This window comes from Callithrix jacchus, chromosome 5 (genome assembly GCF_049354715.1).
Source record: "Callithrix jacchus isolate 240 chromosome 5, calJac240_pri, whole genome shotgun sequence".
Taxonomy (NCBI): domain Eukaryota; kingdom Metazoa; phylum Chordata; class Mammalia; order Primates; family Cebidae; genus Callithrix; species Callithrix jacchus.
The window spans coordinates 98,496,589-98,521,457 of NC_133506.1; the positions used below are offsets into that span (position 1 = coordinate 98,496,589).

The 24,869-nt window shown below is 53.0% G+C and overlaps 1 pseudogene across 1 annotated transcript; it reads right to left on the minus strand.

Annotated features, from left to right (window-relative positions):
• Positions 1–1,025: 1,025 nt before the first annotated feature.
• On the minus strand, positions 1,026–14,311 carry LOC118153798 (DNA damage-inducible transcript 4-like protein pseudogene; annotated as a pseudogene). The gene has a single exon (XR_004743362.3). The product of XR_004743362.3 is annotated as a DNA damage-inducible transcript 4-like protein pseudogene (transcript).
• Positions 14,312–24,869: the final 10,558 nt, after the last annotated feature.

The following is a 24,869-nucleotide window of genomic DNA, read 5'->3' on the forward strand; positions in this document are numbered from 1 at the left end:
GTTTGGTGGAGGCAAGTTGCTGGGCTGGAGAAGAGAGAGTAGACCTGGCCCCGGGAATCTAGTCACAAGGGGGCAACGCTATCGAGAACTGTGAAGGATCTGAAATGTTACCCTCCCTGCAAGCTACCATGTGAACCAGCTGTAGTTGCATGGGTCCTTCCAGAAAACACGAGGCTCCGGGTCAGAGACAAAGGCCTTGATTACTGTGGCACATCAACTTTGGCCTATTTGCATCAGCTTCCCTTGCTTCAGCCTCCTGAGTGACACAGATGAGTGCCAATGGATACCTATATGTGCAGAGGTTTGCATTACTAAGAGAAATTCTGAGCTTAGGAAACCCGAATCTTTCATAATGGGTAGTAAGCAAACCTGCTGTTCGCTCGGGAAGGAAGCACTATGTCTATTTTCCAAGATTGTTCACTTATACAAAAACCCTTGAAAAGTCAGGGCCTCAGCTTGCAAGACATGCATAAACACAAAAGACCCAAGGAGAATTGTCTCCCAACAAGCTCATTCTCCTTAAATTTGCTGAAAGCATTTGTAGCCACTATGGCTCTTGATTGCAAAATTCAAAAGCTCACTCTGGTTAATTTAAAGAGAAAGAATAATGAGAGCTCACAGAATGACCAAAAGGCTTGAGAATTAAATAGGAATCAAGGAAGGCTGCTGACTAAGAACACAGCCAAGATCTAATCTCAGGAACAATTCAGTTTGGAGGCCACTGCTGGGGGTCACTCATGGACACTGGCATCATAAGCAGTCTCACTGAAACACTTGCTAAGATTTAATGCCCCTGGCAGGCACATCTAAACCCATGAGCCTGTGCTACGGTCTTTTTCTTTCTTTCTTTCTTTTTCTCTTCTCTTCTCTTCTCCTTTCTTTCTCTCTCTCTTTTTTTCTCTCTCTCTCTCTCTTTCTTTCCCTCTCTCTCTCTCTCTTTTCTTTCTTTCTTTCTTTCTTTCTCTCTCTCTCTTTCTTTCTTTCTTTCTTTCTTCTTTCTTTCTTTCTCTCTCTCTCTCTCTCTCTCTCTCTCTCTCTCTCTCTCTCTCTCTTTCTTTCTTTCTTTCTTTCTTTCTTTCTTTCTTTCTTTCTTTCTTTCTTTCTTTCTTTCTTTCTTTCTTTCTTTCTTTCTTTCTTTCTTTCTTTCTTGTCAGACAGGGTCTTACTGTGTCTCCCAAGCTGGACTACATACAGAGATGCAATCATAGCTCACTGCAGCCTCAAACTCCTGGCCTCAAGTGATCTTTCTACCTCAGCCACCCGAGTACAGTGGGCTTTTTAAAAAAAAAAAACAAAAACAAAAAACTGAATCTTGCTCTGTCACCCACACTGGAGAATGCAGTGGCCCAATCTCAGCTCACTGCAACCTCCGCCTCCCGGGTTCAAGTGATTCTTCTGCCTCAACCTCCCAAGTAGCTGGGACTACAGGCACCTGCCGCCATGCCCAGGTAATTTTTGTATTTTTAGTAGAGACGGGGTTTCACCATATTGGCCAGGCTGGTCTCAAACTCCTGACCTCGTGATCTGCCCGCCTTGGCCTCCCAAAGTGCTGGGATTACAGGCTTGAGCCAATGCACCCAAGCTGTCCCCAGCCTTCTGTGTCCCATGAGGAAAGTGAGTGGTGGCTGGGTCCCAGCTCGGCACACTGGGTCATGGCCCCCATTGGCTCAAGAAAGGAGAAGGGTTTGGGCATTAAGATTTCAGAAGTCAGAACTGGGCCCAGGGGCTCGCACCTATAATACCAGCACTTTGGGAGGCCAAGACAGGAGGATCACTTGAGCTCAGGGGTTCAAGACCAACCTGGGCAACATAGTGAGACTCCCATCTCTACTTAAAGCCTGGTGGGCTCCTGTGTCCCAGCTGCTGGGAGCAAGCTGTGATGGTGCCACTGCACTCCTGCCTCAGTGACAGTGAGACCCTGTCTCAATAAAAGGCTCAGGAAACCCTATCAGGACTGCATGGCATTCCTCACTGACAGCCATGTCAGGTGAGGCTGCTGGGAAGGGTACAGAAGAGGGGGCTTCAGGTGGCTCAGTAGGTTGACTGAGGTGGTGCAGCTCCAGGTTCTCAAGTCCTAGGGCTTTGAGTCTTGGCCTGGGGCAGTAGGGAGCTATGGAAAGTTGTGGAGGAGGAGTAGGCAGCTGGAAACATCAGCGTGCCCCAGCAGGTCCCCTCTGGCTCGAGGGGGCAGAGAAGAGAGTGTGGTGCTGTGGGCATGTGCCCATGGGCAGTCAGCAGAGGTAGAGGTCCTGTTCTGGGATGGCAGGCAGCCCTTCCAGCCCCTGGGACGCCTGACCTTGCAGGCTGCCAACCACAGCCTCCTGCTGACTGCGTACGGCTGCCAGGGGTGCCTGCTGGGCCATGTGGAGGTGAGAGGGCCTGGACTGGGACACAGGGAAGGGGTTACCGTTCTCTCTCTGGGCAGAGGCCACAGTGCCAGGAACGCCGAGCCCTTTGGGTCCATCTGTGCCCAGAAACCAGAGCACACAGCCCCAGGGTGCTGCTGGCACCGAGACCTTTTGTCTATTTCATTCCTATGCAGCCCCTGAAGGAGGTGTGGTGGGAGCGGGCAGAGGAGGCCATGTGGCGGCTGCAGATCTGGGTGCCCGGGATGCCAGGCAACGGGGATCCCAGGCCCATCAGGGTGGCCCTGGGGGCCATGAAAGGCGCCCTGGAGCTGGTGAGTGAGAGCAAGGATGGTGAGTGGCTGGCAGTTGAGGACAACCGAGACAGCTCTCACTGTCCCCTCCCTCTCCAGGTGGCCCACCAGATGCTGTCCTGGGCTGAGACCACGTTCTCACGGGCACAGAAGAGGCTCTGCAAACCCCTGCTGGACCTGTATGGCCTCGCAGCCAGGTAGCGCTGGGTTGGGAGTGTCGCATCCAGCGTTCCTGCCACGTATCAGGTGCAATGCTGAATGCTTTGACACGCTCTGACTCACTGACTCCTCTGACCACCCGCACAGAGGCTTCTTCACTCCTCATTTCACAGAAGAGGAAGCTGGGGTTTCTTTCTCACTCCATAGAGACTTCATGAGCACAGTCCCAGTGCAGGCAGAATTTTAGGAGCTGCTGCGGAGTAGCACAGTGGACAAGGCTGACCCCTGCCTTCAGGAAGCTCAGTTTTACTCAGAGACAGACACGAAGCCCAAGAAATCATCTACAGCAGGGTGTGCACAGCTCCCTGCAGAGAGCCTGAGAGTCACCTCTTAGGCCATTCTGCTCTGTCACATTTTCTTTTTTTCTAAAAGGCAAATTTGGGTCAAAATGGTCCTTGACTAAGACCTGTTGGTGACTGTGTATTGCCTTTAAGATAGAGTCCAAGCTAATTTGGCCATGGGGCCTGGTGAGAGCTGGCCTGGGCTCACCTTCCCAGTTTTATCCTGCACCACCCTCCAGCCACATGGAATGTCAGTTTCCTTGCAGGACTTTCTTCGTCCTTCTTCAGGAAACACTCCCCTACCCTCATCATCACTCTTTCACTCTCATCTTGTTCATCTTTAGCCTCAGCTGAGACGTCTCACCTCACTCTCTGTGATGCGCAAGAACCCCCTTGGGAGCATTTCTGCCCCACTCTGTACTTCTGTCATTGTGCTCGTCACAGTCTGGAAAGTGCTGGTGTACAATTCCTATATTAGTCCATTTTGCATTGCTATAAGAAAACACATGAGGCTGGGTAGCTTATAAAGAAAAAAGGTTGTCCAGGCATGGTGGCTTACATCTGTAATCCCAGAATTTTGCAAGGGCAAGGCAGGCAGATCATGAGGTCAAGAGATTGAGACCATCCTGGACAACATGGTAAAACCCTGTCTCTACTAAAAATACAAAAATTACCTGGGCTTGATGGTGCACACCTGTAATCCCAGCTACTTGGGAGGCTGAGGCAGGAGAATTGCTTGAACCCAGCAGGCAGAGGTTGCAATGAGCATACATTGCACCACTGCACTCCAGCCTCGGTGATAGAGTGAGACTCTGTCTCAAAAATAATAATAATAATAATAAACTGAGCTGGGTATGGTGGTATATGCCTGTAATCTCAAATACTTGGGAGGCTGAGGTGGGAAGATCACTCGAGCCCAAACGATGGAAGCTGCAATGAGTCATAATCACTCCAGTGTACTTTAAACCCCATGTGACAGAAGTGGACTCTGTCTCAAAAAAAGGAGAACAAATGAAAAAACATATTTGTTGAGTTTAAAAAAAAGGGGTAAAAAAATACTAAACAAGCAAAGGTGCCAGGAGAGTACTGTAAATGTGGGTCATGTCAATAGAGTGTAGGGTCGTGGGCAGGAGTGTCTGGACTCGAAGAGCAGGTTGGTGGAGACCAGATCATTCATCCTATGCAGTTTGCCCTGTAGCATGTACATCAAATATCCCACATTGGCTGCTGGTGACTGAACTGGGCTTCCTGTTTCTGTGTTTGGTTTGCCCATCACAGTATTAAAAAACTTTTGAAGTGAATACCTTGAAGTTTGTTACAGTCCCCCCTCCCCGGTGTCCCACATTATTTCAGCCTCCTTTCCTCATGTAGATTTTTTGATCCACTGAGACCTGTGTTTGCTATGGGGGAAAGCGGGAGGGCAACAGAAAGTAAAAAACCTCCAGCCCCCAGTCTTCCCAGGTGATCCCCCATTTGACCCCAAGCTAGGCCTGACCCAGGTTAGCTTCCATGTTGGGGCACCCTTAGGCTGCTATGGCGTCTGAAACCTGCTGCATTAGACTTCCACGGGAGGCCCCTGTGGAAATTGGGGAGTAGGGGAGTGGGGAAAGGATGGCCAAAAGATAAGGAGGCAGTTGGAGAGCATTGCAACATATGGCAGAAAGCAGGAAAAGAGTAGGAAGCCAAAATACTACAGCCTTCAGTCTCCCCATGCAGTCCCCAATCCAAGTTTTAGACAGAACTGATTGTGCTTAGCTTCCAGGAAGGGGCGCATTCAGGCTGCTATGGCACTGAATGGACCACCACAGGGAGGTACTGGTCCATGGTGTGAGCGCAGCCATGGGGGAAAGGGAGAGCTAGGGAGTCAAGGTGGTTTGGAAGCATTGTGACAAGCGGGGGAAAGCAGGAAGGGAGCAGGAACCTAAAAGCCTCCAGGCCTCAGTCTCTCAAGGCTGTCCCCCATCCAAGCTTTGGCCAGGGCCACCCCTGCTTTGCTTCCGGGCTGGGGTGCCCTGAGGCTGCTATGGCACTGGGGGCTGCTGGCACGAACCCCACAGGGAGGTCACAGATTGCAGCATAAGCACAGGCTAGTAAAAAAGGGGGGACCAGAGAGTGAGGAGGAGGTTGGGAAGTGCTGTGACAAGCAGAAGAACATGGGAAAAGAGAGGGAAGCCAAAAGTTTCCAGCCTTTTTTTCCTCCAGGTGGTCTTTCATCCAAGCCTCAGCCAGGCCCAAACCTGTTTAGGTTTAGGAATGGGTGGCCCTCAGTCTGCTGTGCCACCTGGGAGCTGCCACAAGAGATCCCCAAGGAAAGGTCGGGGCTGTGGAGTGGCAGAGGTGGGCAGGCAATGGGGGACCTGAGAGTCAAAGGCCAGTCAAAACCGTTGCCACAAGCAGAAGAAAGCAGGAAAGGATTGGGAAGCCAAAAGCCTATAGCCTCTGGTTTCCCCAAGTGGTCTCCCATCCCAGCCCCAGTCAGGCTTAATCCTGCTTAGCTTCCAGGTTGGGGCCACTCAGGCTGTGATGGTGCTTGGTTACTTCAGAGACAGACCCCTTCAGGGAGGTCCCAGGCCAAAACAAGGGCTCAGGCAGGCAAAAAATGGCTGGCCAGAGAGTCAAGGTGTTGTTGGGAAGCCTTACAACAATAGGGTGAATGTGGGAATGGAGCACGAAGCCAAAAGCCTCCAGCCCCCTGTTCCCCCAGAGGGTCCTCAATCCAAGCTCCAGCCAGGCCCAACCCTGCTTAGCTCGTGGACTGGGGCACCCTCAAGCTGCTACTGTTACAGGAAGGTCCCAGGCTAAGACAGGCTTGCAGGCTGACAGGAAAGAGGGGGTTTGAGTCAGGAGTCGGTTGGGAAGTGTTGCAACAAGCAAGGAAAAGCAAAAAAGGAGAGGGAAGGAAAAAACCTCCAGCCCCCAGTCTCCCCAGGCAGCTCTCCATCCAAGCACCAGCCAGGCTCCACCCTGCTTAGCTTCCATGCTGGGGCCCCCTTAGGGTGCTATGGCATCCAAGGCCTGCCAGGTGAACCCCCACAAGAACATCCCAGGCTGCCGTGGGAGTGCAGGCCAGTGGAAAGGGGGCCAGTGAGTCAAGGGGTCATTGTAAAGCGTTGGGAAAAGTGGGGAAAAGCAGAAGAAAGAGGTTGCCAAAAGCCTCCAGCTCCCAGTCTCCCCAGGTGGTCCCCTATCTAAGCCCCAGTCAGGCCTGAGCCTGCTTATCTTCTGGACTGGGGTGCCCTCAGGTTGCTATGGCGCCAGGGTGCTGCCAAGACAGATGTCCACGGGGAGGTCCCTGTCCATGGCGGGGATGCATGTGGGCTAGAAATGGGGGCCAGAAACTCAGGGGGTCTTGGAAAGCATTGACAAGTGGGGGAAAGCAGGAAGGGAGCAGGAAGCCAAAACCCTCTAGTCCCTGGCCTTCCCAAGTGGTCTTTCATTCAAGAAACTGCCAGGCTTGACCCTGCTTAGCTTTGGAGCAGGGGTGCCCTCAGGCTGCTATGGTGCCTGGGGGCTGCTGGGCAGACCCCTATAAAAAGGCCCCAAGCTGTGGTTGGGGTGCAGGTGGGCAAGAAAATGTGGGACAGAAAGTCAGTGGGCAGTTAGGAAGCATTGTGTCTAGCAGTGACAAGTGGGAAGGGAGCTGGAAGCCAAAAGCTTGCAGCCCCCAGTTTCCACAGGCGGTCTACCATCCAAGCCCCAACCAGGTCTGACCCTGCTTACTGTCCAGCCAGAGGTGCCCTCAGGCTGCTACAACACCCAAGGGATGCCAGGCAGACCCCAACAAGAAGGTCCTGGGCTGCTATTGGGGAACAAGTTGGCAGAAACCTGGGGCCAGAGAGTCAGGGAGGGAGGGGTCAGTTGGAAAGCATTGCAACAAGCAGTGGAAAGTGGAAAGGGAGCAAGAAAACAAAAGCCTCAAGCACCCTGTCTCCCCAAACGGACCTCATACAAGCCCCAGAAAGGCCCAACCCTGCTTACTTTCAAAACTGAGGCACCCTCAGGCTGCTACAGCCCCAAGGGCTGCCGGGCTGGCCCCACACAAGTAGTTCCAGGGCAGCCATAGGGACAAAAAAGGGAAAGCAAAAAAGGATCAGCTGGAGAGTTAGGGGCTGTTAGGAAGCATTGCTACAACTGGGGAAAAGCGTGAATGGAGTGGAAAGCCAGAAGCCTTCATCCCCTACTCTCCCTGCAAGGTCTCCCATCCAAGTCCCTGTCAGGCCTGATCCTGTTTAATTACCAGCTGGGACACTATCAGGCTGCTATGGCCACCGTTGGCTGCCAAAACGGATACCAAGTGGAGGCCCTGGATCCCAGCAAAGGAGCAGTCAAAGTGAAAACCCCGCTTTCCCCAAACCAAACACTGCATGTTCTCACTCATAGGTGGGTGTTGAACAATGAGAACACATGGACTCAGGGAGAGGAGTATCACACACTGGGGGCAGCTGTGGGGCAGGGGTAGGGGAGGGACAGTGGGGGGTGGGGAGGGTGGAGAGGGATAACATGGGGAGAAATGCTGGATATAGTATACACCTAAAGTAAAATTTAAAAAAAGGGGGAGTAGGGGGAAACTAGAGAGTCAGGGGCGCCAGGGAAGCGATTCCAAAAGCCAGGAAAAAGGGTAAGGGAGGAGAGAGCTAAACACCTCCAGCCTCTGGATTTTCCAGGTGGTCCTCATTTTAGGCTTTATCCAAACCTGACATTGCTATGCTTCCTCAGGCTGCTATGATGACTTAGGGCTGCTGGATCAGACCCCCAGCAGGAGGTCCAGGGCTGCAGCTGCCCGGTCAGACCCCCAGCAGAAGGTCCAGGGTGGCAGGCATGCAGGACAAAGGGGTTCCAAAGAGTCAGGGGGTAATTGAAAGCATTGTGACAAGTGAGAGAAATCAGGAAAGGAGCCAAAAGCCTACAGCCGAGGAACTCCCCAGAGTCCCCTATCCAAGCTCCCATCAAGGCCCACCCTGCTTATCTTCCAAACTGGGACACCCTCAGGCTGCTATGGTGCCAAAGGTCTGCCAAGAAGGACCTTCACAGGGAGGTTCCAGGCTGCGGCAGGAGTGCAAGCGAGCAAGAAACAGGAGACAGAGTCAGGGTGTGGTTGAAAAGTGTTGAGACAGCAGGGGAAAGCAGGAAGAAAGTGGTAAGCCAAAAGCCTCCAGTCCCCTGTATCCCTAGGCAGGCCTCTTTTCAAGTTCCAGCCAGGCTCAGCCCTGCTTTGCTTCCAGGCTGCAGTGGCAGGGCTCCTATGGCGCCTGAGGGCTGCTGAGGCAAACCCACAGAGGGAGACCTGGGCCGTGGAGGGGACATAGGTAAGCAGGAAAGAGGCGGCAGACAGTCAGGGGGTGGTTGGGAAGAGTTGGGACAAGCAGGAGAAAGCTTGAAGAAGGCAAAAACGCAAAAGCCTCCAGCCACTGGTCCTTCCAGGCAGTCTCCCATCTAAGCCTCAGCTAGGCCTGACCCTGCTTAGCTTTACTGGGCTGTATCACCCTAGGGCTGCATCACCCTAGGGCTGCATCACCCTAGGGCTGCATCACCCTAGGGCTGCATCACCCTAGGGCTGCTATAGCTCTCAGGGACTGCCAAAACAATCCCACATGGGGAGGTCCCGGCCCTCGGCAGCGGGAGTGTAAATAAGAGGGACAGTGGTGACAGAGTCAGGGGGCATGTGGGAAGGGTTAGGACAAGCAAGGGAACTCTTGACGAAGGCAAAAAGGCAAAAGCCTCCAGCCCTCGATTTATCCAGGCAATCCCCCATCCTGGGCTGGAGCACCCTCAGGCTGTTATGGCACCCAGAAGCTGTGAGGACAGATCCACACAAAGAGGTCCCTGGTAGTGATGGGAACAATAAAGGGGGAGGGAAAAAGCGGGAGCCAGAGAGTCGGGGGGTGGGGGGGGTGCTGTTGAGAAGCATAGCTACAAGCGGGGGCGGGGTGGAGGGGCACAGGAAGGCAGGGGAAAGCAAAAAGCCTCAAGTCCCCAGTCTCCCCAGGCGATCTCTCATCCAAGCCCCATCCAGACCTAATTCTGTTTAATTTCTGCCGGGGGCGCTATCAGGCTGCTGTGGCCACCATTGCCTTCTGAAGTGGACTTCCAAGTAGAGACCCCGGATTGTGATATAGGAGCAGTTAGATGAGAAAAGGAAACTCAGAGAGTCAGGGGCGCCAGGGAAGCGCTTCAAAAAGCGAGGGAAAAGTGTAAGGAAGCGGGAAGCCAAAACCCTCCAGTCCCCTGTATCCCTACGCAGGCCCCTTTTCAAGCCTCAGCCAGGCCCGACCTGGCTTAGCTTCTGGGTGTGGTACCCTAGAGCTGCTCTGGTGCCTGAGGGCTACCGAGACAAACCCACATTGGGAAGTCCTGGGCTGTGGCAGGGGCACAGAAAAGTGCGAAAGAGAGGATAGAGAGAGTCGGGTGATTGGGAAGTGTTGGGACAAGTGGGGGAAAGCTGGAAGGAAGCGAAAAGACAGAAGCATCCAGGCTCCAGACATTCCAGGCAGTCTGTCTTCCAAGCCCAACCAGGCTTGACTCTGCTTAGCCTCTGGGCTCCCGCCTGCCGGGGTTCTCGCTGCTGCCCAGGATCTTTTTGTGGGAGTTTCTCCTGGAAGGTTCCGTGGGCCATAGCTGTCTGAGAGCGCCTCGACCGGCCGGAAGCTACAGTGTCGGGCTTGACTGAGCCTTGGATGGGGGACTGCCTGGGGAGACTGGGCCTAAAGGCTTTTGGCTTCCAGCTGTTTTCCTATTTTCCGCCACTTGTCGCAACACTTCTTAACATCCGCCCCTCTCTGGACCCCATTTCCCGCTAACCTGCACCTCCAACATGGAGGAGGACCTCCCTGTGTGGGTCCGTTTCATCTGACCCCAGTCAGCATAGCAGCCTGAGGGCACCCCAGCACTGAAGTTGAGAAGGCGAGAGCATGGCTGGGGCTTAGATAAGGGACCGCCTGGGGAATGCGGTGGCTGGAGGCTTTTAGCCTCCTGCTCACTTCCCACCTTCCCAGGCTTTTGGCAACTCTTCCCAGCTGCCCTCTGACTCTCTTACACCCCCTTTCCTGCTCGCCTGTGCCCCCGCCTCGGCCTAGGACTTCCCTCTGTGAGTCCGTTCTGGCAGCCCCCAGTCACCATAGCAGCCTGAGGGCTTCCCAGCCTGAAAGCTAAGCAGGGTTGGGCCTGGCTGTGCTTGGATGGAGAACTTGGTGGAAAGACCAGGCCTGGAGGCTTTTGGCTTCCTTTTCTTTTCCTGCTTTCCCCGTTGTCACACAGTTCTCACCACCCCCTGACTCTCAGACTGCTATGGTGTTCGTGGGCTGCCTACACGGAGCCCCAAGGGGAGGTCCAGAACCGTGGTGGGCCGAATCCAGGCAGGGAACAGAAGGCCAGAATGTAAGGGGGCTGTTGGTAAGAATTTCGGCAGCGGGGAAAGTGGAAAAAGAGCCGGAAGCCGAAAGCCTCCAGCCCCCGTTCTCTCCAGGAGGTCCTTTGTGCAAGGTGCAGCAAGGCCTGACCCTGCTAAGCTTCTGTACTGGGAAGCCCTCAGGCTGTTATGGTGCCCCGTACCTGTTGAAAATGACCCCACGGGGAGGTCCCGAGCTGCAGCATGGTTGCACTGGGATGAGAAAGAAGGGACCAGAGAGTCAGGGGTCTATTGGGAAGCTTTATGACAAGCAGAACTTGGAAAAGAGTAGGAAGCCGACATCTTCCAGGCCCTTATCTCCTCAGGCTTTTTGCCATCCAACCCCAGCCAGTCCCAACCCTGCTTAGGTGAGCGGGGGTGCCCTCAAGAAGCAATGGCATTTGGTGGCTTCAGAGATAGACCCCTTCAGTGAAGTCTCAGGCCACAGCGAAAACACAGGCGGGCAGAAAAGGGATAGCCAGTGAGTCAGGGGGCGGTTGGGAGGCATTGCCACAATCGGGGGAAAGTGGGAAGAGAGCAAGAAGCCAAAAGCTTTCAGCCCCCTGTTCTTCCAGGCAGTCCCTCATCTAAGCCTTAGCCAGGCCTGACCCTGCTTAGCTCCCGGGCTGGGGCGCCTTCAGGCAACTATGGCACCCGGGGTCTACCAGGACGAACCGTTATGGGAAAGCCCAGGGCCACAGACGGGTCACAGACCTGCAGGAAAGGGGTCCAGAGAGTTGAGGTCATTGTAAAGTGTTGCAACAAGTGGGGAAAGCAGGGAGATCGGGAAGCCAAAAGCCTCCAGCCCTTGATGTCTTACATTGGTCCCCCATGCAAGCCCCATGAAAACCTCACCCTGCTTAGCTTTCAGGCTGGGGCACCCTCAGGCTGCTATGATGCTTGGGGGTAGCATCTGTTGCTGGAACACAACCCCCTGGGTAGGTTCTAAGCCATGGTGGGGCACTGTCAGGTGACAGATGTAGGGCCAGAGAGTAAGAAGTTTGGTAGCATTGTGTCAAGCAGGGAAAGGCGGGAAGGGAGACAGAAGCCAAAAGCCTCCAGAACCAGTCTCCCCACGGGGTCTCCCATACAAGCCCCAGCCAGTCCTGACACAGCTCAGCTTCCTAACTGGGGTACCCCCAGGCTGCTATATCACCCGAAAGCTACCAGGGAGGACTTACACAGAGAGGTCCCGGGTTGTAGTGGGAGCCCAGGCTTAAGGGAAATGAAGAGCCAGAGGCTCAGGACACAGTTGGGAAGGAAGAATTCCAATGGAAATATCCCCAGAAGCAGCAAGGTGCAGGTGGGTGGGAAAAGGTATTCACAGAGTCAGGTGGTGGATGGAAAGTTTTGAGATGACGGGGGAAAGTGGGAAGGGAGCAGGAAGTCAAAAGCCTCCAGGCCCTGGTCTTCCCATGTGGTCCCCTGTTCAATACCCAGCCAGGCCCGCCTCTGATTAGCTTCCAGGCTTGGGTGCCTTCAGGCTGCTATAAGGAGGAAGGGCTGCCAGGATGGACCACCATGAAGAAATTCTAGGACCCGATGAGAGCAGGTGGGCATCAAAATGGGGGCTAGAGTTACAGGGAGTGGTTGGGAATTTTTGCGTCAAGCGGTCGAGTGGTAAGAAAGCAGGAAGCCAAAAGCTTTCAGCCCCTGGTCTTTTTTTTTTTTTTTTAAGACAAAAAATAAGGCCTTTATTATTCCCTAGTGACAGGTATCCAAGGTGGAAGAAATCCGGGTATATGCATGGTTATCTGGGCTGTGAGTTTCATTCTCTAGGCTGTACCATAAACCATATCTCCATAGCCAATGCAGACTTTGTAAACTGATCCGTTTCGATAATTCAAAGTGGTAGTATACAGCTACTGCCCTTGAAAATTGGGGTTAAGGAGAGATACCTCAATTCCCAGAGAAGCCCAGAGATGAGATAACACTGACATGGTGAAATGGTTCATCCGAGATTAAGCATATGTAATACTGAAAAGAAGACAGATTACTAAATAAGAGAGGGACTAAATCTCAGAACTAATTTGCTGCCCTCACAGGCATTCATCATTCACTCAATGGAAGAGTAATCAACTACACACAAAAATATCGGTTCAATATTTTGCATTTTTCTAGTTTAAAAACAATATTTAACACTTAAGAACAAGGGAAACTGAGCTTATAAAAGCATCCAAAACAACACTGTGGTTACTGAAATGGCAGCACAAGCTTTTGTTGCCTTTTTAAAACATTAGTGTGAGGAACTCACCAAGAAACAGTGAAGCAGTTCTATTATACCTGTAATATTTCTCATTCACTCTTACCTAGGGTTAAGCTTTAATTAGACTCACCTACTTAATCCTACCTTCCTGTCTAAGAACCATTCAAGTTTGAGTCAGGAACTGGTTGTGTAGGCTTCCGGAAGTTTTGATAGGCTAGTGTCACTTAGTAAGATTCTGTGATTTAAAGAATCACTCTGAAAACTTACAGGAAAAAAAAAAAGCCATATGAAAATCAAACTAGGCAAATCTGGTTTATGCAGTCTATTAGCAAACCTACCTGAAACGAAATTGTGGAATCAACTGTACAACTCAAATGGACTTCTACTTTTGCTTACCTATTCCATCTCATTCAATTCTCTACAAAAATGTGATATATGCAGAAAATGTACACTATTTTGGATCATTTCTCCAAAGGCCAGAAAATCAGCCTGTTAGCTGCAGTTGCTATGAATGTGAAACACAAAAAGAAAATGGACTACATTTGGGGTTTCTTACTGAGGGTAGGTGGGGCAAACTACAGATGACTTTAGTTGACTAGCTGAATAGTTTCACTACCCAATCATGAAATAACCTTTATAAATGTTCCCTTTTTAGGACCCTTCAAAGACTGTTGTTCCAATCAGTGAGTAAAGTTTTTTCTTAACAAGTCGAAATCCTGAGCTGAGGATCAGAGTTCTCCTGAAACCAGAGGAGAAGCAACCTCTACTAAAGAAATCCCTGAATCTAGTCCATGAGCAGTTAGTTCTCCTGCTTAAACACAAGTGTAAGCTCAAAAGTAGGCACCACACTAGAATCACACACAATCCTATCCAGCTTTTTACATACATATTCAATTTCCAAGTTCACGTGGATAACACAACCTTGCAAGCCACAGGGCTCCGTGGAGGAAAGCCGTAGGGCATCTTGAGCAATTCTTTGGGTCAGTTTCTCTGGGACAAGGACATTTGAGCAACCAAGTTTGGTTTGCTTTGATTCGGACAGACAGTTCTCCAGCATTTTAACCAAATTCTGGCAAGTCGATTCCTCAAATATTACCTCGTTGAGGTTGGGTTCAGGAACAACATAATCCCAGTAGTCAAAATCACTTAGCAGGCTCTCTGGGTGATAGGCACGGTCCAGCAATTCTGAAATGTTGGCCGGGTTCTTACTGCTCAAACTGCCAGTTGCAACCATGGTCAACCGCTCTGTTTCCCGCGCGGGGCGCAACGGCCTTTCCTGAGCGCTGCCGGGAGTTCGCGGGGGCCGACGCGCTCGCTGCCCCGTAAACACAGGCAGGTGCCGCCTCAGCAGTCCCCTCTCCCGGGGGCTCGGTGACCTGCAGACCCCAGCAGCCAGCGGCACCCTGCTCACCCTGCGCCCACCCCGAGCCGGCTCCTCGCAGCAGCATAGCCTCCGGGCAGCCCCTGGTCTTTCCAGGTGCTTTCCCATTCAGTTTCCACCCATCCCTGACCCTGCTCCCGGGCTGGGGTGCCCTCTGGATGCTGTGGTGCCTGGTGACTGCGAGGACAGACCTACACGGGGAAGTCCCAGGCGTGGCGGGTACACAGGCGGGCGGCCAATGGGAAGTTAGAGAATCAGGGGGCAGTTGGGAAGCGTTCTGATAAGCGGGGAAAAGCAGAAGGACAGCAGGAAGTAACATAACCTTGACCCCCGGTCTTCCCAGGCAATCCCCGATTCAACCCCAAGCCAGGTCCCACTCGGCTTAGCTTCTGCGCTGGAGCACCCCTTAGCCTGCTATGGCACCTGAAAGCTGCTGCATTCTACTTTCATGGGGAGGTTTTGAGCCGAGTAGGGGGAGCAGGGGAGCGGGAAAGGGAGGGCCAGAAAATAAAAAAGGGGATGGGAAGCATTGCAACATGCGGTGGAAAGCGGGAAAAGGGTGGGAAGCCAAAATATTACAGCCCCATGGCGGTCCCCAATCCAAAAATTAGACAGAACCGACTCTGCTTAGCTTCAGGGCTGGGGCTCTTTCAGGCTACTATGGTGCTGGGAGGCTGCTGGGATGGATTGCCACGGGGAGGTACTGGACCATAGTGTGGGTGCAGATGGGCAGGAAAGGAGGGCCAGAGAATCCGGGGGTAGTTTGGAAGCATTTCAACAACAGGGAACACAGGAAGGGAGCAGTAACTAAAAAGCTTCCAACCCTTGGTCTCCGCAGGTGGTACCCCATCCAAGCTTCGGCCAGGCCAGACCTTGCTGAGCTTCTGGGCTACGGCGCCTGTGGGCTGCTGGGATGAATTCCCACGGGGAAATCACAGATTGCGGTGACCAGAGAGGTAGGAGGCAGTTGGGAAGTGTTGTGACAAGCAGATAAAAGCTATCAGCCCCCGGTTCCTCCAGGGGGTCTCCCATCCAAATCCCAACCAGCTCTGAACTTGCTTAGCTTCAGTGGTGGGTGGTCCTCAGACTGCTATGGCACCCAGGAGCTATCACCTCTGATCCTCACAGAAAGATCCCAGGTCATGCAGTGGCGCAGGTGGGAGGGAAATGGAAGGCCTGAGAGTCTAAGTCCTGTTGAAAGCATTGTGACAAGCAGAAGAAAGCAGGAAAGGATTGGGAAGCCAAAAGTCTCCAGCCCCTGGTGGTCTCCCATCCAAGTCCCAGCCAGAGGGCTGCCCAGGCAGACATGCACAGGGAAGTCCCAGTTCTTTGGGGAGGAGGCACAGGCAGGTGGGAATGTGGGGGCCAGAGTCAGAGGGCAGTGGGAAGCATTTTGACAAGTGGAAGAAAGCCAACAGAAAGCAGGAAGCCAAAAGCCTCCAGTACCTGGTCTTCTCAGGCTGTCACCATCCAATTCTCAGCCAGGCCTCTTCCTGCTTAGTTTCTGAGCTGGGGCACCATCAGGCTGCTATGGCACCCTGGGGTTGCCTGAACTGACCCCACACTGGAAGGTTTCCAGCCATGACGGGGGCGCAGGCGATTGGGAAATAGCCAGTGAGTCAGGTGTCAGTTAGAAAGCCTTGTAAGAAGTGGGAAAGCAAGAAGGTACCAGGCTGTAGTTGAGGCACAAGCCAGAGGAAAAGGGGAGCCAGAGAATCAGGGGGTTTTGGATAGGGTTGCAACAAGCGGCGGAAAGTGGAAAGGGAGCAGGAAGCCAAAAGCCTCCAGTTGCTGTCTTTCCAGGTGGACCCCATACAAACCCCAGACAGGCCGACCCTGCTTAGCTTCTGAACCAGGGCACCCTTAGGCTGCTATGGCATCCAGAGGCCCTGGACCGCAGAAAAGGAGCAGCCAGATGAAAAAGGGAAAACCAGAGTCAGGGGCCCCAGTGAAGCATTTTGAAAAACAAGGGAAAACAGTAAGAGAGCAGGAAGCCAAACACCTGGAGCCACCAGACTTTCCAGGCGGTCCTCAAGGCAAGCTTTACCCAAACCTGACACTGCTTTGCTTCCAGGCTGGGGTGCCCTCAGACTGCTATGGCTACTGGGTGCTGCTGGGACAGACCCCCACCAGGAGGTCCAGGGCTATGGCGGGGACACATGCATGCGGGAAAGGGGGAGGCAGAGAGTCAGGGTGTGGTTGGAAAGTGTTACTACAAGTGGGGGAAAGTGGGAAGGGAGAGAAAAGCCAAAAGCCTCCAGCCCAGGGACTTTCCAGGAGTTCCCCTATCCAAGCCCCAGCCAGGTCCTACCCTGCTTAGCTTCTGGACAGGGGCACCCTCAGGCTGCTATGAAAGCAAAGGTCTGCCAAGACAGACCCCCACAGGGATATCCCAGGTGGAGGCAGGAGCACTGGCGGTTGGGAAAGTGAGGAGAGAGTCAGGGTGTTGTTGAAAAGTGTTGTAACAGCAAGAGAAAGCAAAAAGAGAGCAGGAAGCTGAAAGTCTCCAGTCCCCTGTATCCCCAGTCTGGCCCCTTTTCAAGCCCTAGCCAGGCTCGACTCTGCTTACCTTCCAGGCTGTGGCGCCTAAAGCCTACTGTGGCACACAGGGGCTGCTGAGGCAAACCCACTCAGGGAAGTCTCTGCTGCAGCGGAGGCATAGGCAATGGGAAAGATGGGACAGAGAGTCAGGGGGCTGTTGGGAAGCATTGGGACAAGCGGGGGAACGCTTGAAAAAGCCAAAAAAGCAAAAGCCTTCAGCCCCCGGTCTTACCAGGCAGTCTCCAATCCAAGCCCCAGCCAGGCCCAACCCTGTTTACCTTCTGGGCTGTGTTGCTCCAGACCTGCTATGGAGCCTGGGGTCTGCCAAGATAAACCCATACAAGGAGGTCCCAGGCCTTGGCAGGGGAGTAGCCAAGAGGGAAAGGGGATATAGAGAGTCAGGAGGCAGTTGGGAAGCTTTGGAACAAGCCGGGGAAAGCTTGAAGAAGGTGAAAAGGTAAAAGCCTCCAGCCCACCATCTATCCAAGGGGTCTCCCATCTAAGACCCCACCAGGCCCAACCCTGCTTAGCTTCCAGGACCCCACCCACCAGCATTGTGGCAACAGCTGGGAACTTCTCCCTGGGGTTTGATTTGTAAGGACCTGTGGGCCATAGCAAGCTGAGGGCGCCATGACCAGAAAGCTAAGCAGCTTCGAGCTTGACTGAGGCTTGGACGGGGGACCTCCTGGGGAGACCGGACCTGGAGGCTTTTGGGTTTCTAGCTTTCTGTTTTTTCACCCCGCTTCCTCTGTCCCCCTCCTCCGCTTCCCCACCTTGTCACAACTATTCTCTACCGCCCCGTGATGGCTGGCTGGAGTGAGCCGTCCCCTGGTGCCACCCCTTCTCATGGTGTCATCAACCCTCGCCACCCTCTCTTGCGTGATGTCAAACTTCATGCCATCTCAAATGATGTCATTCTCCCTGGCAGCCACTTGTAATGACATCATAATCCCTCCCCACCCTCTGGGACCACGCCCCGTGGAATATGCAAATGAGCATGAAAAAATACCACCAGAGCCCCCTCCTCTTTGCCCTGATCCTAAATCCCACCCTCATTTGCAAATATGTGAATGAGCATGCATGCATGCAAATTAGCATGCAAATTATCAAACAAAAGCACACCCTCTCCTGAACCTCAACCCTAACCTGAGATTGGAACCCATGACCTGCCTATTCCTACACTTACACCCTATCCACTGAGCTAGCTGGCTGCCTCGCCACCTGACTTGGCCAGTTTTTGGATTGTACGCCAGCCTCTTTCTGCAGGATGTAATCTCAGTGACTTTGAGTTCAATCGGTCCTATAAATTGCTATCCCTATTTATGCAGTGTGTTTTCCCCTACATGAGGCATTTGTGAGCTCCATTAGCACTGATAGGATTTTTTTTTTTTTTGAGACGGAGTTTCCCTCTTGTTACCCAGGCTGGAGTGCAATGGCACGATCTCGGCTCACCGAAACCTCCGCCTCCTGGGTTCAGGCAATTCTCCTGCCTCAGCCCCCGGAGTAGCTGGGATTACAGGTACATGCCACCATGCCCAGATAATTTTTTATATTTTTAGTAGAGACGGGGTTTCACCATATTGACCAGGATGGTCTCGATCTCTTGAACTCGTGATCCACCCGCCTCAGCCTCCCAAAGTGCTGGGATTACAGGCTTGAGCCACCGCGCCCGGCCAGCACTGATAGAATTTTTAAATGTAGAAGCAGCGGCGAAGGGAGCAACATTTTGCAGCTATAGGGCACTGGCCTTCTTTGAGATAAAATCCCACTCTGGCACCAATGGCATGGGAACTATTCTGTGTCTTTTTACCTGAGAGCTCTTCAATTAACTGATGATGACACCTGCACAACTGCTAAGAGATCCGCTAAGGGGGAGCCTGGCCCAGCCATCCCTTCTTTGTGGTCACAGCATGAACAGCTCTGAGACTTCCCCTTTCCTCAGTGTCCCCTTACAGCGCTTTCTGACCACCGGGGTCTTTGTCCCACCACCCAACTGTGCAGCTCATCTGGCCATGCACCTCTCCAGCTCAAAACTGTTTTCTCCCTGTTGTTTGTATGAAACCGGGTTCCAGCCCTAAAGCACCATCTGCACAGCCTCTGCCACAGCTCTGGTGAGCCTTGTGGCCAGCTCCTGGTGACAGCCTGTGCCCCTCTACTCTGAGAAGGTCTCCTTCTCCTCTCTGTCTGCCATGTACAGAGACGTCTTTCAGGACCACCCCAAAGGAGAGTGGCCTCTCTCCTCAACCCCAGGAGGATGGCCTCTCATGTGCCTCTCACTCATCTGACTCCTATGGCAGACCTGAGGGTAGGTGGCACTCACAGGCTCACATCTGTCAGCCTGTACCAGGTTGGGGACATCTCCCTCTCATTTGTCCTTGCATGCTGTGTGACTTTGGCAAGTGCTTGACTCTTTGAGACCCTCAGATTTCACACCTAAGAAATAGAAAGGCAGTACCTGCCCTGCAGAAGAGTTGAGGTAGCATGTGAGAAAATGCCTTATGAACCACAACGTGAGCAGCACGCGGCATGCTGTGAACACCACTATCATGAGTTCTTCGTGGGCAGGGTTAACCGCCAAGCGTTCTTACACCTCCCATGGGGCTTATCATGACCATATGCAAATGAAGGTCATCAAGCATGTTTGATAATTGATGTGTTTTATTTTTAGTTTTAGGGTATAACAACTCTACTTTTAGCAGTCCTAGAGACCAAAAGTTTGTTAGCACTCAGCAGCTGTACTCTTCGAGAGTAGGTTTTGTGCTTTAAAAAAGTCTGCATCCTCTACCATTTACAGGTTTTGTGTACATATTTGATGTATGAGTTGCTCAGGAAGGAGGAAAAATGTGCCCTTTTTATCTTATAAAAAGATGGCTTGGTACTCCCTTGCCTGCATTCCTTCTTTGTATTTAGAAATAAGCCCGCAGAAATGAAGGTAAAGGAAGCCTCTTGAAAGATAAGGCAGGAAAAGTGAGGACGGAGAGCAAACTGCCTTTAGAGAGTTTACGTGGAGACTACCATAGGCATTGCTGCTCTGCAGCCTGTCACCCAGAGGCCCCTAATGCTGCACCATGGCCTGGGCAGCTCCACCAACAGGAATGTGCCTCACAGTGTCCTGGAGGGTGGCAGTGCCAGAGCAAGTTGTGGCAGCCCTGGTCCTCCTGAGGACTCTCCCTGGCTTGCAGACATCTTTCTCGTGCCCTCACATGGTCCTCCCTCTGCACTCACATCCCTGACATCCTCCCAGGCCCTCACATTGTCCTCCCTCTGCACTTCCATCCCTGACATCCTCCAGAGCCCTCACGTGGTTCTCCCTCTGCACTCACATCCCTAACGTCCTCCCAGGCCCTCATGTGGCCCCCCTCTGTACTCACATCCCTGACGTCCTTCTGAGCCCTCACGTGATCCCCCTTGCACTCACATCCCTGATGTCCTCCTGAGCCCTCACATTGTCCTCCCTCTGCACTCATATCCCTGACGTCCTCCCAGGCCCTCACACGGTCCCCACTCTGCACTCACATCCCTGACATCCTCCCAAGCCCTCGCATAGTCCTCCCTCTGCACTTTCATCCCTGACGTCCTCCCAGGCTCTCACATGGGCCTCCCTCTGCACTCATATCCCTGACGTCCTCCCGAGCCCTCACATGGGCCTCCCTCTGCACTCACATCCCTGAGATCCCCCCCAGGCCCTCACGTAGTCCTCCCTCTGCACTCACATCCCTGATGTCCTCCCAGGCCCTCACATGATCCTCCCTCTGCATTCACATCTGTGATGTCCACTCGAGCCCTCTCGTGGTCCCCCCAAGCCCTCTCGTGGTCCCCTCTCTGCACTCACATCCCTGACTTTCTCCCGAGCCCTCACATGGTCAACCGTCTGTACTCACATCCCTTATGTCCTCCCAGGCACTCATGTGGTCCCCCCTCTGCACTCACATCCCTGACGTCCTCCCGAGCCCTTACATGGTCTTCCCTCTGTACTCACATCCCTGAAGTCCTCCCAGGCCCTCACGTGGTCCCCCCTCTGTACTCACATCCCTGATGTCCTCCCAGGCCTTCACATGGTCCTCCCTCTGTACTCACATCCCTGATGTCCTCCCAGGCCCTCACATGGTCCCCCTTCTGCACTTTCATCCCTGACCTCCTCCCAGGCCCTCACGTGGTCCTCCCTCTGTACTCACATCCCTGACGTGGTCCTCCCTCTGCGCTCATATCCCTGATGTCCTCCCGAGCTCTCACGTGGTCTTCCCTCTGCACTCACATCCTTGACGTCCTCCAAGGCCCTCACATGGTCCTCTCTCTGCACTCACATCCCTGATGTCCTCCCTGGCCCTCACATGGTGCCTTCTGTACTCACATCCCTGGGGTCCTCCCGAGCTCTCATGTGGTCCTCCCTCTGTACTCACATCCTTGAGGTCCTCCCGAGCCCTCACACAGTCCCCCCTGTATTCCCTGACTGTATTCACTTTACTGACATCGTCCCAGGCCCTCATGTGGTCCCCGCTCTGTACTCACGTCCCTGATGTCCTCCCAGGCCCTCACATGGTCGCCCCTCTGCACTCACATCCCTGACATCTTCCCAGGCCATCACATCATCCCCTCTCTGTACTCACATCCCTGACGTCCTCCAGAGCTCTCATCTGGTCCCCTCTCTGCACTCACATGTCCTCCCGAGCCCTCACAGGGTCCTCCTTCTGTACTCACATCCCTGACGTCCTCCCAGGTCCTCACATGGTCCTCCTTCTGCACTCACATTCCTGATGTCCTCCCGAGCCCTCACGTGGTCCCTGCTCTGCAGTCACATCCCTGACGTCCTCCCAGGTCCTCACGTGGTCCCCCCTCTGCACTCACATCCCTGACATCCTCCCAGGTCCTCACGTGGTCCTCCCTCTGCACTCATATCCCTGACATCCTCTTGAGCCCTCACATGGTCCCCTCTCTCTACTCACATCCCTGATGTCCTCCCAGGCCCTCATGTGATCCCCACTCTGCACTCACATCCCTGACGTCCTCCCAGGCCCTCACATTATCCTCCCTCTGTGCTCACATTCCTGATGTCCTCCCGAGCCCTCACGTGGTCCCCGCTCTGCACTCACATCCCTGACACCCTCCCGAGCCCTCCCGTGGTACCCCCTCTGCACTCACATCCCTGACGTCCTCCCGAGTCCTTACATGGTCTCTTCTCTGTACTCACATCCCTGAAGTCCTCCCAGGCCCTCATGTGGTCCCCCCTCTGTACTCACATTTCTGACATCCTCCCGAGCTCTCACGTGGTTCCCCCTCTTTACTCACATCCCTGACATCCTCCCAGGCCCTCACATTATCCTCCCTCTGTGCTCATATTCCTGATGTCCTCCCAGGCCCCCACGTGGTCCCCGCTCTGCACTCACAACCCTGACGTCCACCCAGGCCCTCACATGGTCCCCCCTCTGCACTCACATCCCTGACATCCTCCCAAGCCCTCACATGGTCCTCCCTCTGCACTCACATCCCTGACATCCTCCCAGGTCCTCACATGGTCCTCCCTCTGCACTCAAATTCCTGACATCCTCCCAGGCCCTCACATTGTCTCCCCTCTGTACTCATATCCCTGACATTTTTCCAAACTCTCACGTGGTTCCCCCTCTGCACTCACATCCCTGATGTCCTCCCAAGCCCTCACATGGTTCTTTCTCTGTACTCACATCCCTGACGTCCTCCCGAGCTCTCACATTGTCCTCCATCTGTACTCCCATCCCTGATTTCTTCCCGAGCCCTCACATGATCCTCCCTCTACACTCACATCCCTGATTTCCTCCTGAGCCCTCACATGGTCCTCCCTCTGCACTCACATCCCTGATTTCCTCCTGAGCCCTCACATGGTCCTCCTTCTGCACTTTCATTCCTGATGTCCTCCCAAGCTCTCACATTGTCCTCCCTCTGTACTCACATCCCTGACGTCTTCCTGAGCCCTCACGTGGTCCTCCCTTTGCACTCACATTTCTGACATCCTCCCGAGCCCTCATGGGGTCCTCCCTCTGTACTCACATTCTTGATGTCCTCCTGAGCCCTCATGTGGTCCTCCATCTGAGCTCACATCCCTGACGTCCTCCCATGCCCTCACGTGGTCATCCCTCTGCACATAATTTCCTGACATCCCTTCACCTTCTCCTGGTGACACCAGTTTCATTGAATCAGGACCTTCCCTTCTGTCTCACCCAATCTTCATCAACTCTTTGAAGGCCCTGTCTCCAAAGACAGCCATATTGAGGGTCACAGCTTCAACGTAGGACTTTAGCAGGACACAGTTCAGCTGATCATACAGTCCAAATACCTCAGGGTTCTACAGATGAGTGTGGCGTTGTGGACCTCCATCTGTAGAGACACTTTTGAGAGAATTTGTGTGAACTGTGGTGTTCACATGTCGATATTCTGTTAAGTCCACAACAGGGAGTCTCCATTTCAGAAGGATAAGAGCTTTTCCGGTGTTGATGTGTGGCTGGCCATCTGCTCTGGGGGCGGCAAGGCTGCTCTGCATGAGTGCCCATCCTCTTGTGGATGTCCTAAGAGTGCTTGTGTGTACGTGTCTGTGTGTGTGTGTGTGTGTGTGTGTGTGCACGTGCACATGCACATGCATATGCACACATGAGTGGGATGGGGGCCCTGGGGGCAGAAGTCAGAAAATGAAAGGAAGAGGGATGAAGGAGAGATTAATATTAGTACTCACTATTATTACCGTGAATACACATACACCCTAATTACAGCAACTTTTCTGATTCAGAACTGTGGGCCTTGAATGCCAATCTCTAGAGGAAAATAAATAGAGACTCTGGAGGAGGGTGGAGAAATGAGGACAGAACTTCAGAGGGGACAGATGTATAATATGCAGACATTCACACCCATTGGGTTGCTTCATGTAATTGTAGAAATGAAGTCATTTGCATTCTTGTGTCATTATCTTAGGTATCTTGAAAACAATGTGCTTTCGATTTTGTCATTTAAACTCGTACTTGCCTTTCTCAGGTTTTTATCTGTTTCTGCTGTAAAACTTAAAATATATTCTAAATTACCTGGCCCTCCTCTTATTCTCCAATTTTCCTCCTATTTTCTGGCTTCAAAGTTTCTCTTGCACTGAACTATCTTCTTCTTTGCTTAGCAGTAGATGAAATAGCAGATTAAGAAGGCTTTGTCCTTGCATTGTCTTTTTTTATTTTGAGACAGGGTCTTGCTCTGTTACCCGGGCTGCAGTGCGGTGGTATAATCATAGCTCACTGCAGCCTCAATCTTCCGGGCTCGAGCAGTCCTCCCATCTTGGCCTTCTGAGTAGCTGGGACTACAGGCATGCACTACCTTGCTTGGCTTTTTTTTTTTTGTAGAGATGAGGTCTCACTTGGACACTTTTGCTAATCTTTTAGTAACCAACGTTTGAAATACGTGTCTGTGAACAGTTTTCAGTTGGCTTCCAACGCGCAGCCTGTCTGACTTTTCTTCTGTCTCCTTGCTGCACAGCTGGGCCCTTCTCTTCTGGCCTGTATGTTTTGGGAAGCTCCGGTGTACAGTCCTGCCTCTCCTTTCTCCCTCCCCAGGCCATGTCATGCTGTCCCAGGAGTCATGATGATGGTGGATTCACAGATTTATATACTCAGCCCCGTTCTCTGGGCTTACATATCCAACTTCTTGTAGGACATCTCCACGTGGAAGTCTGGTTCAAAACAGAACTTTTGACTTCTCTCCCTGCTCTATCTGTGACTGTAGAAAGCGATGCTGCATTTACTGGGCTGCTCATGGCCCAGACTTAGGAATTTTCTTTAAACCCACACCTCTGCATCCGACGAGCCTCGCTGCCTCTACACTCAACACACATTCCAAACCCAACAGGTGTGGGTCACCCCGTCACTACACTGGGCCCAAGCATTATTGTCCCTTACACTGGAGCATGGCAGCCCCATGCTACCTGGCTCCCACTGCCTCCCCACCTCACTCTCCACACTGCAGCCTGAGCCCTCTGTGAGAGATAAATACCATCACAGTATTTCCTTGCTCAAAGCCCAGCAATTAAATCCTGTCACCATCATACAAAAGCCCCTGCTCCTAATGTGGTCCACAGGACCTGCATGGCCTGGCCTTTCAGGTGACCTCCACCTTCCTCTCTGCCATCCCTGCAGCCAAGACCATGTCCAGCATGGAGCAGGAACCAAGGCCATGTCATCTCCTAAATTATGGCC